Source organism: Orcinus orca, chromosome 12 (assembly GCF_937001465.1).
Source record: "Orcinus orca chromosome 12, mOrcOrc1.1, whole genome shotgun sequence".
Lineage (NCBI taxonomy): Eukaryota > Metazoa > Chordata > Mammalia > Artiodactyla > Delphinidae > Orcinus > Orcinus orca.
In genome coordinates, this window is record NC_064570.1 from 83,487,911 (window position 1) to 83,511,836 (window position 23,926).

Below are 23,926 nucleotides of genomic sequence, written 5' to 3' on the forward strand. Positions count from 1 at the left end.
CACACACACACACACACACACACACACACACACACCCCATATGTTCTTTATGCATTCATCTATTAATATCCTTCCTTGTAGGTTGCTTCTGTACCTTAGCTATTGTGAATAAAGCTACAATGACCATTGGAGTGCATATATTTTTTTACCTTAGTGTTTCTATTTTCTTCAGATAAATACCCATATCTGGAAATGCTGAGTCATATGGTACTTCTACTTTTACTTTTTGAGGAAACTTCATAAAGTTTTCCGTAGTGCCTGCACCAATTTATGAAATTAATGATCCCACCAACAGTACACAACTCTTCCCTTATCTCCACATTCTTGCCAGCACTTGATATTTCCTGTCTTTTTGATAACAGCCATTCTGACAGGTGTGAGGTGATATCTCATTGTGGTTTTGATTTGCATTTCCCTGATGATTAGTGATGTTGAGCACATTTTCGTGTGCCTGTTGGCCAGCTGTCTCCATTTTTGGAAAAATATCTATTCATGTTCTCTGCCCATTTTTTAAAATCAGGTTGTTTATTCATTTTTTGATATTAAGTTGTAGGTGTTCTTTGTATATTTTGGATATTAACCTCTTATTGAAAATATGATTTGCAAACACCTTCTCACATTAAGTAGGTTGCCTTCTTGTTTTGTTAGTCGTTTCCTTTGCTGTGCAAAAACTTTTTATTTTGATGTAGTACCATTTGTTGACCATGTGCTTTTATTTGCCCTTTCCTGAGAAGGCAAGGCCAAAAAAAAATGTCAAAGAGGATATTGCATTTGTTTTTTTCTATGAATTTTATGGTTTCGGTCTTACATTCAAGTCTTTAATCCCTTTTGAATTTATCTTTGTAAATGGTGTAAAATAGTGATTCAGTTTCATTCATTTGCAAGTATTTCTCCAGGTTGCCCAATACCATTTATTGAAGAAAGTCTTTTCTCCATTGTGTATTCTTGCCTCCTTTGTCATATATTAATTGACTTTAAGTGTGTGTGTTTATTTCTGGACCCTCTACTATGCTCCATTAATGTATGCATCTCTTTTCATGCCAGTATCACACTGTTTTGATTAATATAGCTTGTAGTAAAATCAGGAGTCATAAATGTCCATATTTTTTCTTCTTTCTGAAGACTGTTTTGGCTATTTGGGGTTTTTATGGTCCTATACACAATTTAGGATTTTTTTTTTCTTTTGTGGTATGCGTGCCTCTCACTGCTGTGGCCTCTCCCATTGCAGAGCACAGGCTCTGGACGCACAGGCTCAGCGGCCATGGCTCATGGGCCCAGCCGCTCCACGGCATGTGGGATCCTTGCGGGCTGGGGCATGAACCCGTGTCCCCTGCATTGGCAGGCAGACTCTCAACCACTGCGCCACCAGGGAAGCCCAACACATTTTAGGATTTTTGTTCTACTTCTGTGAAAACTTCCGTTGATATTTTGATAGGGATTGTATTGAATCTGTAGGTTGCTTTGGGTTGTATAGACATTTTAACAATTTTAATGCTTCTAATCCATGAGCATGGTTTATCTTTCCATTTATTTGTGACTTCTTCAGTTTCTTTCATCAGTGTCTTATAGCTTTCACAGTATAGGTCTTTCACCTACATAATGAAATTTAGTCCTAAGTATTATATTTTTCTAATGTAACTGAGAATTATTTTAATTTTTTAAATTGATGTATAGTTGATTTACAATGTTGTGTTAGTTTCTGGTGTAAGGCAAAGTGATATATATATATTATATTCATACCATATATAAATAATATATTATATTATATATTATGATAATATATAATATATATAGATATATATGTATTATTATATATATTATATATTACATATATATTATATATATTATATGTAATATATATTATTTTATGAATATATAACACATATATTATATATAATATAATATAGATAATATATAATACATATATTATAATAATATGTATATTATACATTATATATAATATCTAATACATATATTATGTATGATAATATATTATAATATATGTATTATATATTACTATATGATATAGCATATAATTGAAATATATACATATATGAATATATTTTATTATATATATTATATGCAATGTTATATATCTATATTATATATAATATAAGAAAATCATATATTATTATACATTATAACTATATAAAAATATGTAAATATATAAAAATATATAAATATGAATATATAAGTATATAATATATAAATATAAACAGTATAAATATAAGTATATTATATTAAAATATAAATATTTTGAATTATATATTATATATATTATGTATGGTATAAACATACTAATATATGTATATATCATATATATATGAATACATAATGTACAATATATTTATATATTATTTTATTTTATTTTATTATTATATAATATATGTATATATTCATATACTATGTATTTTATATGCGTTATATATTATATATCATATATAAATATAAAATATAATTATATATATTTTATGTATTATATATGATATATTCATGTAACATACATGTTATACATTATATAATAATATATATTATATAATTATATATATTTCATATTGTATTATATTATTATGTTTTGTTTTATTATATTATAGTATATATTATATATTATTATATATTACATATAATTATATATTATTGTAGATTATATATTATATATTATATAATATATTATGTAAAATATATTTTATATTTTTTATTATAATATATTATATTATTTTTACAACATATTATGTAATAATAGTTATATAATATTATTATAATAATATAATAATTATTATATAATAATATGCTATAGGATATATATTGTTATATATTATTACATGTTCGTATATATTATTATAGTCATTTGTTATAATAATATATAATATTATTGTTATAATATATATTATATCTTATAACATATTATATTATAATATATTTAATATATATTATAATTATATATTATATTGTATATATTATGTGATATATATATATTATATACATTATAATATATTATATATATAACTATATATATATTATATGTTTTTCCATTATGGCTTATTATAGGATATTAAATATAGCTCCCTATGCTATACAGCAGAACTTTTTAAATCTATTTTATACGTAGTAGTGTGTATCTGCTAATCCCAAACTCCTAAATTATCCCTCCCCCACCCTCTTTCCTTTTTGGTAACCATGAGTTCGTTTTCTATGTCTGTGAATCTGTTCCTGTTTCTTAAATAAGTTCTTTTTGTGTCATATTTTAGATTCCACATGTCAGCAATATCATATGGTATTTGGCTTTCTCTTCCTGACTTACTTCACTTAGTATGATAATCTCTACATCCATCCATGTTGCTGCAAACTGCATTATTTATTTTTTAATGGGTGAGTAATATTCCATTGTGTGTGTGTATATATATACCACATGAAATGTTCTTCTATCCATGGACATTTAGGTTGTTTCCATGTCTTGGGTATTGTAAATAGTGCTGCTATTAACATTGGGGTGCACATATATGTTCCAATTCTAGTTTTCTCCGGATATATGCCCAGGAGTGGGATTGCTGGATCATATGGCAACTCTATTTTTAGTTTTTTGAGGAAAAGATTCTTGGTATGATTTCAATCTTCTTACATTTGATACTTGTATTTTTGCTTCATATGTGATTTCCTGGAGTACATTCCATGTGCACTGGAAAATAATGTGTGTTCTGCTGCTTTTGGATGGAATGTTCTATATATATGTCTCTTAAGTCTATCTAGTCTAATGTGTTGTGTAAGGCCAGTGTTTCCTTATTGATTTTCTCTGGATGATGTGTCCATTGATGTAAAGTGAGACCTTAGACTCTTATTGGATTACTGTCAATTTCTCCTTTTATGTCTGTTAATATTTACTTCAAATATTTATGCTCCTATATTGGGTGCATAAATATTTACAAATGTTATATCCTATTATTGGACTGTCCCCTTTAATATTAAGTAATATTCTTCTTTATCTTTTATTACAATATTTGTTTTAAACTATATTTTATCTGATATAAGTATTACCACCTCAGTTTTCTTGTCATTTTCATTTTTATGGAATATCTTTTTCCATCTCTTCCTTTTCAGTCTAAGTGTGTCTTCAATCTGAAGCAAATTCTTGTAAGCAGCATATATATGTCCCTTGGTTTTTTAATTCATTCAGAATACCCTATGCCTTTTGATTGGGGCAATTAGTCCATTTACATTTAAAGCAATTACTGATAGGTTCATACTTATTTCATTTTGTTCATTGTTTTCTGGTTATTTTTGTAATTCTTCTCTGTTCCCTTCTTCTCTTGTTCTTTTTTCTTCTGGTCTGATGATTTTCTTTAGTGTTATATTTGGATATGTTTCTCTAATTTTTTGTGTATCTATAATAGGTTTTTGGTTTGTGGTTACCATGAGGTTTATATATAACAATCGATATATAAAGCAGCCTATTTTAAGTTGATAGTCACATAAGTGTGAACACACTGTAAAAACACTACATTTTTACTACTTCCCCCACATTTTATTTTTACATCATATTTTACATCTTTTATTTTGTGAATCCCTTAACTACTTATTGTAGTGCTAGCTGTTTGTACTTTTGTCTTTTAATCTTCATGTTGCTTTATAAGTGGTTGATCCACTACCTTTCCTATATATTTGCTCTTACCAATGAGTCTTTTCTTTCATATTATTTCTTATTTCTAGTAAAACCTTTTTCTTTTCCATGTAAACGTTTCCTGTAAGGCCAGTTTAGTGGTTATGAACTCCTTTAGTTTTTTCTTGTCTGGGAAATTCTTTATCTCTCCTTCATATCTGAATGATAACCTTGCTGGGTAGAATATTCTTGGTTGTACATTTTTCTTTTCAGAACTTTGAATATATCATGACACTTCCTTTTGGCCTGTGAATTTTCTGCCAAAAAAATCCATTTATAGTCTTAAGGAGGTTTCTTTATATATAACTAATTTTTTTTCCTCTTTCTGCCTTAAAAATTATCTCTTTATCTTTGACTTTTCAATTATAATGTGTCTTGGTGTGGATCTCTTTGGGTTCATCTTGTTTAGGATTCTCTGTGTTTCCTCCACGTGGAAATCTGTTTCCTTCCCTAGGTTAGGGAAGTTTTCGCCTATTATTTCTTCAAATAGATTTTCTGCCCCTTTCTCTCTTTCTTCTCCTTATGGGGCCCTAAGAATGCAAATGTTAGTATGCTTGATGTTGTCTCAGAGGTTCCTTAAACTAGTCTCATTTTTTTTTTCTTTTTTTTTGTGGTACGCAGGCCTCTCACTGTTGTGGCCTCTCCCATTGTGGAGCACAGGCTCCAGATGCGCAGGCTCAGCAGCCATGGTTCACGGGCCCAGCCACTCTGCGGCATGTGGGATCTTCCCGGACCGGGGCATGAACCCGTGTCCCCTGCATCGGCAGGTGGACTCTCAACCACTGCGCCACCAGGGAAGCCCAAACTAGTCTCATTTTTAAAGATTCTTTTTTCTTTTTGCTGTTCTGATAGGATGATTTCCAGTACTCTGTCTTCCAGATCACCAATCCATTCTCCTATATCATCCAATCTGGTGTTGGTTCCCTCTATTGTATTTTTCTTTGTTATTGTGTTTGTCAGCCCTGATTGTGTTCTTTATTACATTTTGTAACTCATTGTGGAAGTTCTCACTGTGTTCATTCTTTCTTCTCTCATGTTACTTGAGCAACTTTATTACTATTCCTTTGAATTTTTTATCAGGTGATTACTTATCTCCATGTCACTAGGGTCTTTTTCTGAGGTTTTCCCTTGTTCTTTTGTTTGGAACATATTTCTCTGTTTACTCATTTTCTTGGCTCTCTGTTGTTGTTGTTTTTTATTATATTTATTTATTTTTTTGCTTCTACATATTAGGCAAAACTAGTGCCTCTCTCAGTCTTGAAGGAGTAGCCTTGTGTAGGTGATGATCCTTCCCATTTAACCCTGCCCTATCTCTTTGTTGTCTCGAATTTTTGTGGTTGTCTATACCTCTGGTTTATTCTTAATATGCCCCTGCTGTTGCGAGTGTGTCAAGATCTGTGTGTCAAGATCTGTTCCAAGTGGAGGAATCTAATTTAGCACCTAGTTTCAGCCTGATTGAAGCCAGACTCTCAGGCTGCAGCTAAAGTATGCAAATATGTACAGTCTCATAGGGCAACAATTATAATACCTAGCTACTGTCAGTCTAGAAGATCTGGAGAGCACAGCTGTAGAGTTCACGCCTTCAGATGAGTGTAAAGTCTCCTTTCTTAGAGGCCTCATCAAGCTGTAATGAGCCAAAGAGGTATGCAGGAATGGTATCTCCCTGCTTATGTTCCCTGGGAGCTCCTCCTAAGCCTCTAGAGATGTGTTATGCCTGAAGCCTGTCCCTCAGGGTAAAGCTCCAAGTTAAGTAAAGAGGCTTCTTTCACAGGAAGACTAAGGCTGTGGTTCAGTTGGCATCTGTGCAGTGATAAGAATGTTTTTTCTGATTGTTAGAGTCCTATGACGTTCAGAAACTCCAGCTCTCTTGGTGATGAAGGGGTATCTCCAGTGTGGATTGTGCATACCTACTGGCTTTAGATAGGCAACTGGAGAGGGCTTGCTCTCTTGCTTCAAAAAGGCAAAATGGGGCTTCCCTGGTGGTGCAGTGGTTGAGAGTCCACCTGCCGATGCAGGGGACACGGGTTCATGCCCTGGTCCGGGAGGATCCCACATGCCTCAGAGCGGCTGGGCCTGCACGTCTGGAGTCTGTGCTCCGCAACGGGAGAGGCCACAGCAGTGAGAGGCCCATGTACTGCAACAACAACAACAAAAGAAAAACAACTGGAAAAAGGCAAAATGACATGACACATGCACCTGTGGGTTTCAGCAGTGCAACATGGAGTGCCTTTTCTGTGTGCATGCATCAACTATAGGCCAAGAGTGGGCAAATACTGTGACTGTCACCCACCAGCCCCAGCCAGGGGGCAGGGGAGTGTCACAGCTACCTGCACTTGCAGACTTTAGCTAGAGTGCAGAATGATGCAGAGTTTCATGCTCTCCTGCCACAACAGGAGAGTGCTGCAGTCACTGGACTTCTCCAGCTTCAGCAGGTAGTGGGATAGTGTCATGATTGCTTGCTCCCTCATCTAAGCTTGCCCACTTATGCTAGTAGGTTAGGTGGGGATTAGAACAATGGCATCCACCAGTGCCTTCATCTCCAGGGAACATTTGAACCCTCCCCTGTTCCTCCAGCTATGATTTTAGATTTGTAAATGACTCTCCTTCACGTATAGTCTTGGCACTTTTCAAACTGCTGTTACTTTGCTAGGTCTTGTGGTGAGGGAAACCCCACATGGACCTTTTAAGAGGACAGTCTCTGCTTCCTATAGCATTTTGGGACCCTTGGATATCAGCCTCATTGGTTTTCTAAGCCAGACATTTTAGGACCTCACCTCTCTGGTGTAGGTTCCAGGAACAGGGTGCCTGATGTGGGTGCTCTCTTGGAGAAGCACCTATGACGTGAGATCCCTCCCTATTGTGTTTTACCCCACCAGGGCTTTTTTGGCCAGACTCTCTCACTGAATCTCTTACTCATCTCAATGTGGTCCTTTTTATTCTTTGTTGTGAAATAGATGTTCAGCTAGTTCTCAGGTTCTTTTCAGAGGGAATTAATCCATATGCAGCTGCATACTTGTTGTGTCCATGGAAAGAGGTAAGCTTAGGCTCTTCCTACACTGTCATCTTGAACCACCTCCCTTTGCAACTGACTTTTGTATATTAACATTGTTTCCTAAAATCTTGCTATAATTGCTTATTAGTTCCAGGAGGATTTTTTTCTTATTCTTTCAGATTTCTATATAGATAATCATGTTATCTGTGAACAAATCAGTTTTATGTCATTCTTCCCAATTTTATACTTTATGTTTCTTGCTTCCTTGCATGATCAAAGACTTCCAGTATGATGTTGGAAAGGAATGGTGAGAGGGGACATTTTTGCCTTCTTCCTGATCTTACTGCAAAAGCTTCAAGTTTCTCACCATTAAGTGTGATGTTAGGTGTAGGTTTTTTGTTTTTGTTTTTCTTCTGTAGCTATTCTTTCCAAATTGAGAAGAGTTCCTTTCAATTCCTATTTCCTGAGAGGTTTTTTTTTTATATATATATCATGAATGGGCACTGGATTTTGTCAATTCCTTTCCTGCATTTATTAATATGATCATGTGATTTATCTTTTTTAGTCTGTTGATGAGTTACATTAATTTATTTTTAGTATTAAACTAGTCTTACATACTTGCAGTAAATCTCACCTAGTTGTGGTGTATAATTGTTTTAATACATTTTTGGGTTTGATATGCTAATGTTTTGTTGAAATTTTTGCACCTATGATCCTGAGAGATACTTTTCTTTTTTTAATCTTGTAATGTCTTTTTCTGGTTTTGATAGTAGTATAATGCTGGCCTCATAGAATGAGTTAAGAAGCATCCCCTCAGCTTCCACCCTCCAATAGAGATTATAAAGAATTGGTATAATTTCTTCCTTTAATGTTTGGTAGAGTTCTCCAATGAATCCATCTGGGCATGGTACTTTCTGTTTTGGAAGGTCCTTAACTATTGATTCAATTTGTTTAGTAGATATAGGCCTATTCAGATCATCTATTTCTTCTTCTGTGAAATGACAGGGTTGTCTTTCAAGAAATTGGTCCATTTAATCTAGGTTATCAAATTTGTGGGCATAAAGTTGTTTATAGTATTACTTTATTATTCTCCTAATTTCCATGGAATCTGTACTTGTCTTCTCTTTCATTTCTGATATTACTAATTTATGCCATTGCTCTCTCTCTCTCTCTCTCCTTTTATTTAGCCTGGCTAAAGTCTTACTGATTTTATTAATATTTTTGGTTCTGTTGATTTTTCTCAATTGATTTCTTATTTTCAGTTTCATTGATTTCTGTCCTATTTCTTATGATGTTTTTCCCCTCATTTTGAATCTAATTTGCCCCTTTTATCTAGTTTCCTAATGTGGTAACTTACATGATTGATTTTATTTTATTTTTTTAACTTTTTAATTTTATATTGGAGTATAGCTGATTAACAATGTTGTGATAGTTTCAGCTGCACAGCAAAGTGACTCAGTCATACATATACTTGTATACATTCTCCCCCAGACTCACCTCCCATCCAGGCTGCCATATAACATTGAGCAGAGTTCCTTGTGCTATACAGTAGGTCCTTGTTGGTTATCCTTTTTAAACGTAACAGCGTGTACATGTCAATCCCCAAATCCATAACTATTCCTTCTCTCCACCCTTCCCTCCCAGTAACCATAAGCTCATTCTCTAAGTCTGTGAGTCTGTTTCTGTTTTGTAAATACATTAATTTGTATCATTTATTTTTAGATTCAGCATATAAGTGATATCATACAATATTTCTCTTTCTCTGTCTGACTTACTTCACTCAGTATGACAATATCTAGATCCATCCATGTTGCTGTAAGTGGCATAATCTCATTCTTTTTTACAGCTGAGTATAGTGCACTGTATATATGTGCCACATCTTCTTAATCCATTCCTCTGTAGATGGACATTCCATGTCTTGGCTATTGTAAACAGTGCTGCAATGAACATTGGAGTGCATGTATCCTTTCTGACCATGTTTTTCTCCAGATATATGCCCAGGAGTGGGATTGTAGGGTCATACGGTAGCTCTATTCTTAGTTTTTTAAGGAATCTCCATGCTGTTCTCCATGGTGGCTGTACCAATTACATTCCCACCAACAGTGTAGGAGGGTTCCTTTCTCTCCACACCCTCTCCAGTATTTATTGTTTGTGGATTTTTTGATGATAGCCGTTTTGACTGGTGTGAGGTGATATCTCATTGTAGTTTTGATTTGCATTTATATAATCATTAGCGATGCTGAACATCTTTTCATGTGCTTCTTGGCCATTCATATGTCTTCCTTGGAAAAAATGTCTATTTAGGTCTTATGCCCATTTTATGATCAGGTAGTTTGTTTTGATGATATTAAGCTGTGTGTAAATTTTGGAGACTCATCCCTTGTCAGTTGCATATTTTTCAAATATTTTCTCCCTATCTGTGGGTTGTCTTTTTGTTTTGTTTATGGTTTCCTTTGCTGTGCAAAAGCTTTTGAGTTTAATTAGGCCTCATTTGTTTATTTTTGTTTTTATTTCCATTACTCTGGGAGACAGATCAGAAAAGATATTGCTGTAATTTATGTCAGAGAGTGTTCTGCCTATGCTTTCCTCTAAGAGCTTTTGCAGTGTCTGGTCTCACACTTAGGTCTTTAATCCATTTTGAGCTTATTTTTGTGTATGGTGTTAAAGAATGATCTAATATCATTTTTTTACATGTAGCTGTCCAGTTTTCCCAGCATCATTTGTTGAAGAGACTGTCTTTCCACCATTGTATAGTCTTGCCTCCTCTGTCATAGATTAATTGACCATAGGTGTGTGGGTTTATTTCTAGGCTTTCTATTCTGTTCCATTGATCTATAGTTCTATTTTTATGTCAGTACCATAATCTTTGATGAATATAGCTTTGTAGTGTAGTCTGATGTCAGGGAGCCTGATTCCTCAAGCTCAATTTTTCTTTCTCAAGACTGCTTTGGCTATTCAGTGTCTTTTGTGTCTCCATACAAATTTTAAGATTTTTTTCTCTGGTTCTGTGAAAAATGCCATTGGTTGTTTGATAGGAATTGCACTGAATCTGTAGATTGCCTTAGGTAGTATAGTCATTTTGACAATATTTATTCTTCCAATCCAAGAACATGGTATATCTTTCCTGTTGGTGTCTGATTTCTTTCATCAGCATCTTATAGTTTCTGGAGTATAGGTCTTTCGTCTCCTTAGGTAGGTGTATTCCTAGTTGTGTTAGTCTTTTTAATGCAATGGTAAATGGATTGTTTCTTGAATTTCTCTTTCTGATCTTACATTGTTAGTGTAAAATGCAACAGATTTCTGTGTATTAGTTTTGTCGCCTGCAACTTCACTGATGAGCTATAGTAATTTTTTGGTAGTGTCTTTAGGGTTTTCTATGTATAGTATCATGTCATCTGCAAACAGTGACAGTTTAACTTCTTTTCCAGTTTGGATTCCTTTTATTTCTTTTTCTTCTCTGATGGCCGTGGTTAGGACTTCCAAAACTATGTTGAATAAAAGTGGTGAGAGTAGGCATCCTTGTCTTGTTCCTGATCTTAGAGGAAATGCTTTCAGCTTTTCACCATTGAGTATGATGCTAGCTCTAGGTTTGTCGTATATGGCCTTTGTTATGTTGAGGTAGGTTCCCTCTATGCCCACTTTCTGGAGAGTTTTTATCATAAATATTTGCTGAATTTTGTCAAAAGCTTTTTCTGCGTCTATTCAGATGATCACATGGTTTTTATTCTTCAATTTGTCAATGTGGTGTATCACACTGATTAATTTGTGGATATTGAAAATTCCTTGCATCCCTGGGATAAATCCCACTTAAGCATGGTGTATGATCTTTTTAATGTATTGCTGGATTCGAATTGCTAATATTTTGTTGAGGATTTTTGCATCTATGATAATCAGTGATATTGGCCTGTAATTTTCTTTTTTAGTGGTATCTTTGTCTGGTTTTGTATCAGAGTTATATTGACTTCATAGAATGAGTTTGGAAGCTTTCCTTCCTCTGCAATTTTTTGGAACAGTTTCAGAAAGGTAGGTGTTAGCTCTTCTCTAAATGTTTGATAGAATTCGCCTATGAAGCCATCAGGTCCTGGACTTTTGTTTGTTGGGAGTTTTTAAATTACAGTTTCAATTTCAGTGCCTGTAATTGGTCTGTTCATATTTTCTAATTCTTCCTAGTTTAGTCTTAGGAGACTATACCTTTCTATGAATTTGTCCATTTCTTCCAGGTTGTCCATTTTATTGGCCTACAGTTGCATATAGTAGTCTCTTATGATCCTTTGTATTTCTGTGGTGTCATTTGTAACTTCTCCTGTTTCATTTCTAATTTTATTGATTTGAGTCCTCTTCCTTTTTTTTTAATGAGTCTGGCTAAACGTTATCAATTTTGTTTATCTTTTCAAAGAACAAGGTTTTAGTTTTGTTGATCTTTGCTATTGTTTTATTTGTCTCTGTTTCATTTATTTCTGCTCTGATGTTTATGATTTCTTTCCTTCTACTCACTTTCAGTTTTGTTTGTTCTTCTTTCTCTAGTGGCTTTAGGTGTGGCTTTACATAGCTTATTTGAGATTTTTCATGTTTCGTGAGGTAAGATTGTATTGCTATAAACTTTCCTGTTAGAATTGCTTTTGCTGCATCCCATAGGCTTTGGATCATTGTGCTTTCATTTTCATTTGTCTCTAGGTATTTTTTGATTTCCTCTTTGATTTCTTCAGTGATCCATTGGTTGTTTAGTAGCATATTGTTTAGCCTCCTCATGTTTGTGTTTTTGTAGTTTTTTTTCTTGTAGTTTATTTCTAATCTCATAGCGTTGTGGTTGAAAAAGATGGTTGGTATGATTTCCATTTCCTTAAATTTACCGAGGCTCACTTCGTGGCCCAAGATGTAGTCAATCTTGGAGAATATTCTGTGTGCACTTGAGAAGAATGTGTATTCTTCTGCTTTTGGATGAAGTGCTGTATAAAAATCAATTAAGTCCATCTAGTCTAATGTGTCATTTAAGGGCTGTGTTTCCTTATTGATTTTCTGTCTGGATGATATTTCCATTTATGAAAGTGGGGTGTTAAAGTCCCACACTATTATTGTTTTACTGTCAATTTCTCCCTTTATGACTGTTAGTATTTGCCTTATACAGTGAGGTGCTCCTATGATGAGTGCATATATGTTTGCAATTGTTATATCTTCTTCTTGGATTGCTCCCTTGATTGTTATGTAGTGTCCTTCTCTGTCTCTTACAACAGTATTTTTAAGTCTATTTTGTCTGATAAGAGTATTGTTACTTGAGCTTTCTTTTGATTTTCATTTGCATGGAATATCTTCTTCCATCCCATCACTTTCAGTTTGTATGTGTCCCTAGGTCTGAGGGGGGTCTTTTGTAGATAGCATATATATGGGTCTTGTTTTCATATCCATTCAGCCCGTCTATGTCTTTTGGTTTGAGCATTTAATCCATTTACATTTAAGGTAATTATCGATATGTGTGTTCCTATTGCCATTTTCTTAATTGTTTTGGGTTTGTTTTTGTAGGTCTTTTTTCTTTCTTTTCTCTTTTCTTCTCTTCTCTTGTGGTTTGATGACCATCTTTAGTGTTGTGTTTGGGTTGGTTTTTCTTTTTTGTGTGTGTATCTATTGTAGTTTTTTGGTTTGCTGTTCCCATGAGGTTTCAATATAGCAGTCTATATATGTACAGGTTGTTTTAAGTTGCTAGTCTCTTTCCCACCTAGAGGAGTTCCTTTAGCATTTGTTGCAAAGCTGGTCTAGTGGTGCTGAAGTTGCTTAGCTTTCACTTGTCTGTAAAGCTTTTGATTTTTCCATCAGATCTGAATGAGAGCCTTTCTGGGTAGAGTATTCTTGGTTGTAGATTCTTCCCTTTCATCACTTTAAATATATCATGTCACTCCCTTCTGGCTTGCAGAGTTTCTGCTGAGAAATCAGCTTTTAACTTTATGGGAGTTCCCTTTTATGTTATTTGTCATTTTTCCCTTGTTGCTTTTAATAATTTTTCTTTGCCTTTAATTTTTGCCAGTTTGATTACTATGTGTCCTGGTGTGATTCTCCTTGGAGTTATCCTGCCCGGGACTCTCTGCATTTCCTGGACTTGGGTGGCTATTACCTTTCCCATATTAGGGAAGTTTTCGACTATAATCTCTTCAAATATTTTCTCAGGTCTTTCTCTCTCTCTTCTCCTTCTGGGACCCTATAATGCAAATGTTCATGCGTTTTATGTTGTCCCAGAAGTCTCTTAGGCTGTCTTCTTTTTTTTTTCTTTTTGTCTTCATTTCTTTTCATTCTTTTTTCTTTATTCTGTTCCATGGCAGTGATTTCCACCATTCTGTCTTCTAGGTCCCTTCTTTGTTCTTCTGCCTCAGTTATTCTATTGATTCCTTCTAGTGTATTTTTCATTTCAGTTATTGTATTGTTCATCTCTGTTTGTTCTTTACTTCTTCTAGGTCTTTGTTAAACATTTCTTGTATCTCTCGACCCTCACCTCCATTCTTTTTCTGAGGTCCTGGATCATCTTCACTATCATTATTCTGAATTCTTTTTGTGGAAGTTTTCCTATCTCCACTTCATTTAGTTGTTTTTCTGGGGTTTTATCTAGTTCCTTCATCTGAGACATAATCCTTTGCCTTTTCATTTTGTCTATCTTTCTGTGATTGTCATTTTCATTCTGCAGGCTGCAGGAATGTAGTTCTTCTTGCTCTACTCTCTGCCCTCTGGTGGATGAGGCTACCTAAGAGGCCTGTGCAAGCTTCCTGGTGGGAGGGACTGGTGGTGGGGGGACCTGGCTGTTGCTCTGGTGGGCAGAGCTCAGTAAAACTTTAAGCCACTTGTCTGCTGATGGGTGGGGCTGTGTTCCTTCCCTGTTGCTTGTTTGGTTTGAGATGACCCAGCATTGGAGCCTACAGTCTCTTTGGTGGGGCTAATGGTGGACTCCAGGAGGGCTCACACCTTTGAGTACTTCCCAGAACTTCTGCTGCCAGTGTCCTTGTCACCGTGGTGAGCCATACCTGCCCCCCACCTCTGCATGACACCCTCCAACACTAGTAGGTAGGTCTGGTCAGTCTCCTATGGGGTCACTTCTCCTTCCCCCTGCATCCTGGTGTACACAAGACTTTGTGTGTGCCCTCCAAGAGTGGAATCTCTGCTTCCCCCAGTCCTGCCGAAGTCCTGCAATCAAATCCCACTGGCCTTCAAAGCCTGATTCTCTGGGGATTCCTCCTCCTGTTGCCAGACCCCCAGGTTGGGAAGCCTGACATGGGGCTCAGAACCTTCACCCCAGTGGGTGAACTTCTGTGGTATAATTGTTCTCCAGTTTGTGAGTTGCCCACCCATGGTTCTGGGATTTAATTTTATTGTGATTGTGCCCCTCTTACCATCTAATTGCAGCTTCTCCTTTGTCTTTGGATGTATCTTTTTTAGTGAGTTTCAGTGTCTTCCTATTGATGATTGTTCAGCAGTTAGTTGTGATTCCGGTGTTCTTGCAAGAAGGAGTGAGCGCATGTCCTTCTATTCCGCCATCTTGAACCAATCCACATGATTGATTTTAGATCTTCTTTCCTAATATATGCATTCAATGGTATAAATATACCTCTAATCACTGCATTTAGTACCTCCCACACATTTTAGTATGTTGTGATTTCATTTTCATTTTTTTCGAAATATTTTATTTCTCTTGAGTTTTCTTCTTTGACCCATGTGTTATTTAGAAGTATGTTGTTTAATGTTCACTTTAAATCATTAGGAATTTTTCATTTATCTTTCTGTTAGCAATTCCTAGTTTAATTCTACTGTGGTCTGAGGTCAGACATTGTATAATTTCTATTATTTTAAATTTGGTAAGGAGTGTTTTATAGCCAAGAGTTTGGGCTATTTTGGTGAATATTTCATGTAAACTTGAGAAGAATGTGTATTCTGCTGTTGTTTGATAAAGTAGTCTATAAAAATATCAATTATATTGATTTAATTGATGATGATGTTGAGTTCAGTTATGTCCTTACTGATTTTTTGCCTGCTGAGTCTGTCCAGTTCTGACAGAGGTGTGCTGAAGTCTCCAACTATGATAGTGTATTCATCTATTTTTCTTTGTAGTTATATCAGTTTTTGCTTCACATAATTTGACACTCTGATGTTAGGCATATACATGTTAAGAATTGTTATATCTTCTTGGAGAATTCACTCCTTTATCATTTTGTAATGCCCTGCTTTATCCCTGACATCTTTTCTTACTCTGAAGCTTGTTTTATCTGGAATTAATATAGCTACTCCCTGTTTCCCTTTGATTAGTGGTAGCATAATATATTTTTCTCCATCTGTTTACTTTGTTAAAAAAAATAATTAATTAATTAATTAATTGGCTGCATTGGGTTTTTGTTGCTGGGCACAGGCTTTCTCTAGCTGTGGTGAGCAGGGGCTACTCTTCATTGTGGTGTGTGAGCTTCTCATTGCTGTGGCTTCTCTTGTTGCAGAGCACGGTGTCTAGGCACCTGAGCTTCAGTAGTTGTGGCAGATGGGCTTTAGTAGTTGTGGCTCGCAGGCTCTAGAACACAGGCTCAGTAGTTGTGGCACACGGGCTTAGTTGCTCTGTGGCATGTGGGATCTTCCTGGACCAGGGCTCGAACCCATGTCCCCTGCATTGGCAGGCAGATTCTTAACCACTGCGTCACCAGGGAAGTCCCCACCCATTTACTTTTAATTTGTTTTTGTTTTTTTGCGGTACATGGGCCTCTCACTGCTGTGGCCTCTCCCGTTGCAGAGCACAGGCTCCGGACGTGCAGGCTCAGCAGCCATGGCTCACGGGCCCAGCCGCTCCATGGCATGTGGGATCTTCCTGGACCAGGGCACGAACCCGTGTCCCCTGCATCGGCAGGCAGACTCTCAACCACTGCGCCATGAGGGAAGCCTCCATTTACTTTTAATTTATATGTGTTTTTATATTTACAGTGGGTTTCTTGTAAGCAACATATGGTTTGGTATTTTTGATACATTCTTATAATCTCTTTTAATTCGTGCATTCAGACCATTGACATTCAAAATGATTATTTATATAGTTGGGTTAATATAAACCATATTTGTTACTCTTTTTTATTTGTTGCCTTTGTTTTTTGTTACTATTTTTGTCTTCCACTATTTTTCTGCCTTTTGAGCATTTTTTATAATTCCATCTTCTCTCCTTTCTTAGCATTGTTAGCATATCCATTTTACTTTTTTTTTTTAACTTTTTAAAGTGTTTGCCCTAGAATTTGCAATATTCATTTACAACTGATCTAAGTCCATTTTTAAAATAACTTCATGGTAGTGTGAATACCTTATAGTTACAAAATAATCCTAATTTCTTCCTTTTATCTCTTGGGTCATTGTCATTCATTTCAATTATATGTAATATACACACATAAGCATACATAATTAAAAAGTTGTTATTATTTTGAAGGATTTATTTTTTTTCATTTTTATTATATTCTTATCATTTTGAAAAAATGATCTGTTAGCTGTAATTCTTATCTTTGTTCCTTTATAGTTAAGGTATTTCCCCAACCTCTGGCTTCTTTCAGGATTTTTTCTTTATTTTTGAGTTTCTGTAGCTTGAAGATGAGGTGCCTAAGTGTAGTGTTTTTGTATTTTTCCTGCTTGGTGCTCCAGGGTTTTCTTCCTGAGTCTGGGGCTTGCTGTCTGACATTAATTTGAGGGATAGTCTCAGTTATCATTGCTTCAAATATTTCTTCTGTTCCTTTCTCTCTATCTTTTCCTCTGGTATTTCCATTACATGCATGTTACAACTTTTGTTATCCCACAGCCCATAGATCTTCTGTTCTGGTATTTATTTTTTCTTAATCTTTGTTCTCTTTGCTTTATGGTTTTCAAGGATTCTATTGATATATGCTCTAGCTCAGAGGTGCTTTCCTCATTTGTGTCCAGTCTAATGAGTCCATCAAAGGCATTTTCATTTCTGTTACAGTGTTTTATTATCTCTAGCATTTTTTTTTTTTGGTTCTTTCCTAGGATTCTCACCTCTCTGCTTACATTGACCATCTGTTCTCTCATGCTGTCTACCTTATCCGTAAGTCATAGCTGTTTTACATTCCTGGGCTGATAATTCCAAAATCCCTGCCATGTCTGGTTCTAATGCTTGCACTGTCTTCTTAATTTTTTTTTGGTTTGCCTTGTGGTTTTTTCCTTGATGGCCAGACACAATATGCTAAGTGAAAGGATCTGCTGTAAATAGGCCTTTAGTGAGGTGGTGGTGAGATATGAGGGGAGGTAAAGTGTTCTTTAGTCCTGTGTTACAGCATCAGCCTTTTATCAATAGTCTGTATACTTCACAAGTGTTTCTCAGTTTTTTTTCTCCCCTCTTAGGTGGGACAAGAAGGCTAGAGCTGGCTAAAGTTTTGTATTTCCCAGCCCTAGTTAAGCTCCAATAGTACCCCAGCAGGCTAGTCTCTGGTTAGTTTCCCCTGATAGTGGCCTTGTTAAGAAGAATACAGTGCTCTGGGTATTTCAAAATGGTTTCTTTTTCCTTCCTCCTGCTGGAAGTAGGAGGGGGATATTTCTCTGATATTTACTGTGGAAACCTGGCCGAGCTCCTGGAGGTAAATCTCACGAGTTTGTGGCCAAACCGCCCCACCCCCGCACCATGACTGGGATTTATCCATTACAGTTCTGATTTTCCTGCCCCAGCACTGGTTTCCACAGCAGTTTCTGCTCGTGGGTCTCTGCCTTGGTACGCTATGACTTTCTGTATTTGTCTGTCTGTCTCTCCAATCTTGGGGGTGATGGTTTGCCTGGTGTCCCTACCCCCACCCCCCGTCTTATGGATGCACGAGGAGCTGTGGTTTTTTCAGTCTGTTTGGCTTTTGACTTGTTAGGATGAAGTGGCAACTTCTGAGCTCTTTTCATGTGAAACCAGACAGCCTTTTCACTTTTTTTTTTTTTTGGTATGCGGGCCTCTCACTGTTGTGGCCTCTCCCGTTGTGGAGCACAGGCTCCGGACACGCAGGTTCAGCGGCCATGGCTCATGGGCCCAGCTGCTCCACGGCATGTGGGATCTTCCCGGACCGGGGCACGAACCCATGTGCCCTGCATCGGCAGGCGGACTCTCAAACACTGTGCCACCAGGGAAGCCCCACTTATTGTTTTAATTGACGTCTTTCTTGAGTTTCCCAAGTCTAAAAGAAAGTTTTAGAAAAATCTGTAAATTCTCCTTCTTGGGCAACCAGTTAGAAAACTATTTTCTTTGTATTCATTGCCAGAATACTTGAATGAGTCAACTACATTCACTTCTCAACACTCAATTCAATCTACTACCCCATCACATTATCAAAACGTTTATTGCTAAATCAGTGGTGTATTTTCAGCATTCATCTTATTTAACCTTTCCAAATCATGAGATAATGCTGCCTCTCACTTCTTGATATTCTACTCTCTTACATTTAGTGACACATTGCTTCTAATCCACACTTTTTTCCAGGTTTGCATATTAGTTATCAATTTTCCACCAGGTCTTTACCTGAAAGTCACACAATACTTAAAACTCACCGTAATCCTCAAATGACTGTGTGATGACCTGCTCCCATCCTTACTCCTCACTTTACACCTGCTCCTCCGTTAATTCCTCCTGCATTTAATGATGAAATTTGGCAGCCTCTGCCTGGTTCCTTTGCCCTAACCAGGCCTCTCTCTCTTGTTAGACCTGGGTCTATTGTCTGCTTCTTCCAGATGTGGATTTTGCCACATGCCTCTTTGTAAACTAGTTCTGATTAAGGCAAGGAAACTGTCAATTGCCTCAGAAACCTATTTGGGAAGTTCAAAGTAAGTTACTCTCTCAAATCTGGGATCTGGTGGCATATCATCCCTTTACCTAAGATTTTCTACTAAACCCTCTGTGTTATCTCACCCACAGAAGTGGGTATCTATTTTTGTCCATCTTCCTAGATTTTTCCAGGCTCTTTTCCAAGAGCTTCTCCCACTCCATTCTTCTGTTCTCATTCCATTCTCTATGGAAACTTTCTAAATCCTAAATTCTGCCACATTATTCATCTGTTTAAAAACCTTATATAATTCCCTATAGCTTCTTGTCAATATGTGATTAAGAAGCTTCACAATTTAATAGTCACTTGTTTACCCAGTAGTCTCACTCCATAGAACAATTCTCCAGACACCTAATACACAGTAGTCACTTTGTATATTTTGTTGCTGTGGGTGTTTATAATCCATGTAGTTGGCATTTCTGGGAACACAATATTATTAAAAAGCTGTTGTTTCCCAGTCAAAGTTTCTGATATAGTAGGTAGAGTTGGTGTATGGCCCACATTTTAATTTTTTTTTTTTTTTTTTTTTGCGGTACGCGGGCCTCTCACTGTTGTGGTCTCTCCCGTTGCGGAGCACAGGCTCCGGACACGCAGGCTCAGCAGCCATGGCTCACGGACCCAACCGCTCCGTGGCATGTGGGATCTTCCCGGACTGGGGCATGAGCCCATGTCCCCTGCATCGGCAGGTGGACTCTCAACCACTGCACCACCAGGGAAGCCCAATGGCAGTTAAATTTAAAGTTATAGCAACTTATAGTCAGTCCTAGGTATAGCCTCTGATTTAGGATTTTGCAGGTCATATGATGGAACTATATTGGACATACCCTGGTAAATAGTCATTAGGTGGGGATGTAATTAGCTCAATGGTATGCAAGTTCAGATTGATGTGTAAGTACTGCCATTTAAAATATAGAGTAAGAGCCTGTATACTATAGTGTATAGTATCTCCATGTCTAAACAGGGTTGACACCAGGAGGTCAGAGAAGCAGGGACAAATCTGGGTCAGCCAGTGGAGGTAATATAACTCTAGCTAGAAGGAGAAGGGAAGACATGGATCAAGGGAAAGAGGTATAACTCACCAAGGCAAGGCTGGATGTTATCCACACTTTAAAAATAGGAAGCACAGTAGAGACCTAATTAGTTGGGGAAGGCACTGTTATGACAGTAAAGGAGCAGAATCTGATGAGACTCTGTCAGCTAGGGCCTTTGATTTAACTTAACCTTTGCAAATCATCATATCCATTGAATAGGGAAGAAATCTAACAAGAACTGCTAAAGTCAGCTTTGTAGGAGATTAATGGCTAGAGCCTAATGTATAAAAATGGGCTTGTTCTAGACTCTACTTTTCCCTTGGAGGAATCCCAACTTCTTAAAAAATAGCCAAATCTCTCCTAGTTTGTGAAATATAAAAAGTTAAAAACACTATGGTTTCCATCAAGTAAGCCTGCAATTCAAGGTAAATCCAATCATGTACTAATGAAGTCCTAAACACTATGGTATCGATGTAAACATTTATATGTATTTAAAGCATGTTCTTTAGAAGTCAAATTTATATGAGTATATTTCTCTCAAAATTGTAAAACTATGTCCTGGAATTTTTCCCTTTATAATAATTGCTTGCTATATGTTTATCATTGCCAAAGAATAAACTATCAATTGTGATCGTACACAAATAAACATGGTGAATATTCTAGAAGAGTTAACCCAGGGGCTGCTTGGGGCAAAAAGGGAGCTATTTAATTGAGAGAACTTTTATTGCACATCTTACAAAGCACTATATGTGTTTTCCTTTCCAACAGGGGTCAAATCTCCTTCAGTGGCTAAACAGAGACTTTATCTCCTTAAACACCCACTAGTGGTTCCTTACTTACAATGGTATATTCAAACTTCTCAAGGATACTCAAGTGCTGAACACAGCAGGTTAAAGCATATTTACTACATTTAAAATAACATCACATGGGTAAGTAAATAATGTGGTTAGGGCCTCCAAATACAACATAGTTGAATGTTTCTTCAAAAACATCCTTTTGTGTTTTGAAGTTATGGGCAGCTGGAAATAGTTACATAAATATTTGCCGTACATATATTTATTGCCACTAAGTCACAGATTTTTAAAACTCCTAGACTGATGAACACATACACAATATACATATATAGCGAGACAATTGTATTGTGATAAACATAATTCTCTCTAGATAAAAACTTTAACCTATGATACTTATTCTATACTTCCAGCATAAAAGAAAAGCATACTTAAGGCAAATGTAAGTTACATATAGCAAAAGAGTTTGAAAATACAGAATGCTATATCCAAAATTTTCCAAATTTCCTGTCTACTACCTAAAGACTTAAAATTCTATTGCATAAGAGAGAAAGTGGTTCAAGATTTAAAACAAAAACATTTCCATAGAAAGAATTGCTTCAGAGCTTTAGCAGGCTTTACAAAGGTAGTATCAAATGCTTTGCATCAACTAAAATAAAGCCCACACATATTTTAATAGACCAGTTTTTTAAATTAATTTGACAATCATAGTGTATGTCAATTCACTCATTAATTAATGGTTATGAACATCAAAATACTGAAAATTACTGATAATAAAGTAATGCCACAAAGACTATTCTTCTTAAAGCCCAGTTTTAATATGCTTTATAACTATTTGTAGTGATTACAACCAGCTCTTTTTCAATAGTACCTTAGAGTACACAATGCACTTTCACATATATTCCTTCATTTAACTTATATCTATATTCAAACTTGTAACTGAAATAAAAGCTTAATTCAGTGTGATCCTTTTTTTGTTCTGGCGTTAGAAGACATCCTAAGGGAAGGAATTGTACACAGTGTTAGTTTCATTTGAGGATTATTTTTAAGGAAATATAAGAAAAGAGAAAGTTATAACTAATCAGAGAGAAACCAGAAAAGCATGAATTATGTGACTGTGAGTTCTTCATTACATGTCATTACATGTCATTCTGTCAAATATGGGCAACAAAAGACATGGCCAAATACACCTTGATATTCAACTTATCTTAAAATCACTTAAGAAATGATGAGGGTAAGGACAAAAAATGCTCATATAATTAATGGATCATAGGTTTGACATGTTAAAAAATCATTTTGGAATATTCAGTGAATGCTCTCCATGGGTGAAAATAACAAAGAAAAATGATCTTGATATAGAATTACAGGCTTAATATATTTCCTTTTTAAGCCTACCATGTGCTTTAGTCCAGTAGGTCCCAGCCAATTCACTCTCTCATCACACTTTTTAGGACATCCCATCCCAACACTTTTTTTCCAGACTTCAGAGAAGCCGTAGAGATGTGCAATCTGCTAAGGTGAAAATACACACAGACACACACACACACACAAATGCTGTTTAGTGTATAAATCACAGAGCAATTCAAAATATCTAGTTATTGGACAAGGAAGGACAGCCAAACACTATGCTCTGCATAACTAGAGGTAACTTTGAAAGAAATTAGTAATTACCAGCTAATAAAATGATGCAAATAGTAACCATAAATGTAATCATCCAACTTCTCCATGGCCTGTAAATTCTCCAGCAGGGTGCTTTTGTGGATGGAGTGATGGAAAAATCAATGTTTATGGTCTTCTTAGAGCAGAGAACAAATGCTTTTGTTCAATGTTTCTTAAAAACAACAAAACATATATCCCATTTATCTTATTAGAGTAGAATTCCTTTCCCTTGTATTATTTCTCGTGGAGTGATTGTATAGAGAAGACATTTGCATGGCCAAGATATGTCTACAACATATTTTGCTCATCTTTTTAAAGCGAGTTTTCTAGGTTGAAAATACAGCTTTGGGTATGTGTGGGGGAGGAGACTCAGATGTGGGGAGACTGCATTGTTTGGGAAGGTGAAATAAATTACCATTGAAAAATATGAAAATAGTGTACAGTAAGTTAATTTCTTAATGTGAAAACCAGTTTGTTGTGCAAAACACTGCATTAAAACCCTAGATCCAAAATTGGAGTTTCCCATTTGTAAGCTGTTTTATTGTTAATGGATCACCTTCAGAGAGTCTCAATCTCTGTGAGTAACAAATCCTCAAAAGGAAGGGTTTAATTTTCAAGTATTTCTGTTTTTCAATTTGAATTAGAACTATTTTCATATGAATATGTGTATATGCAATCATTTATATGTAAGCATGTTTTTTAAATAAAATAAATGTCCTCGATGTCTCAGATTTGAAGTGACTAGACACAATCACTGAAATGTAGCCATAGTCATATCCAAAATTTTTGTTATATTTCTCGTAACAGAAGGCTATTAACACACCCAGGTTGTCACTCAGGGGAGTTGGGAAAGGTGGTGAGGTGACAGTGTCAATTACAGATTTTCATATTGCACATGCATTGATTAAGCAAAAACTAAGTGTATTAGTTCCCTGTGGCTGCCATAACAAAGTACCACAAATTGGGTAGCTTAAAATTATAGACGACGTTTATTCTCTCTTGGT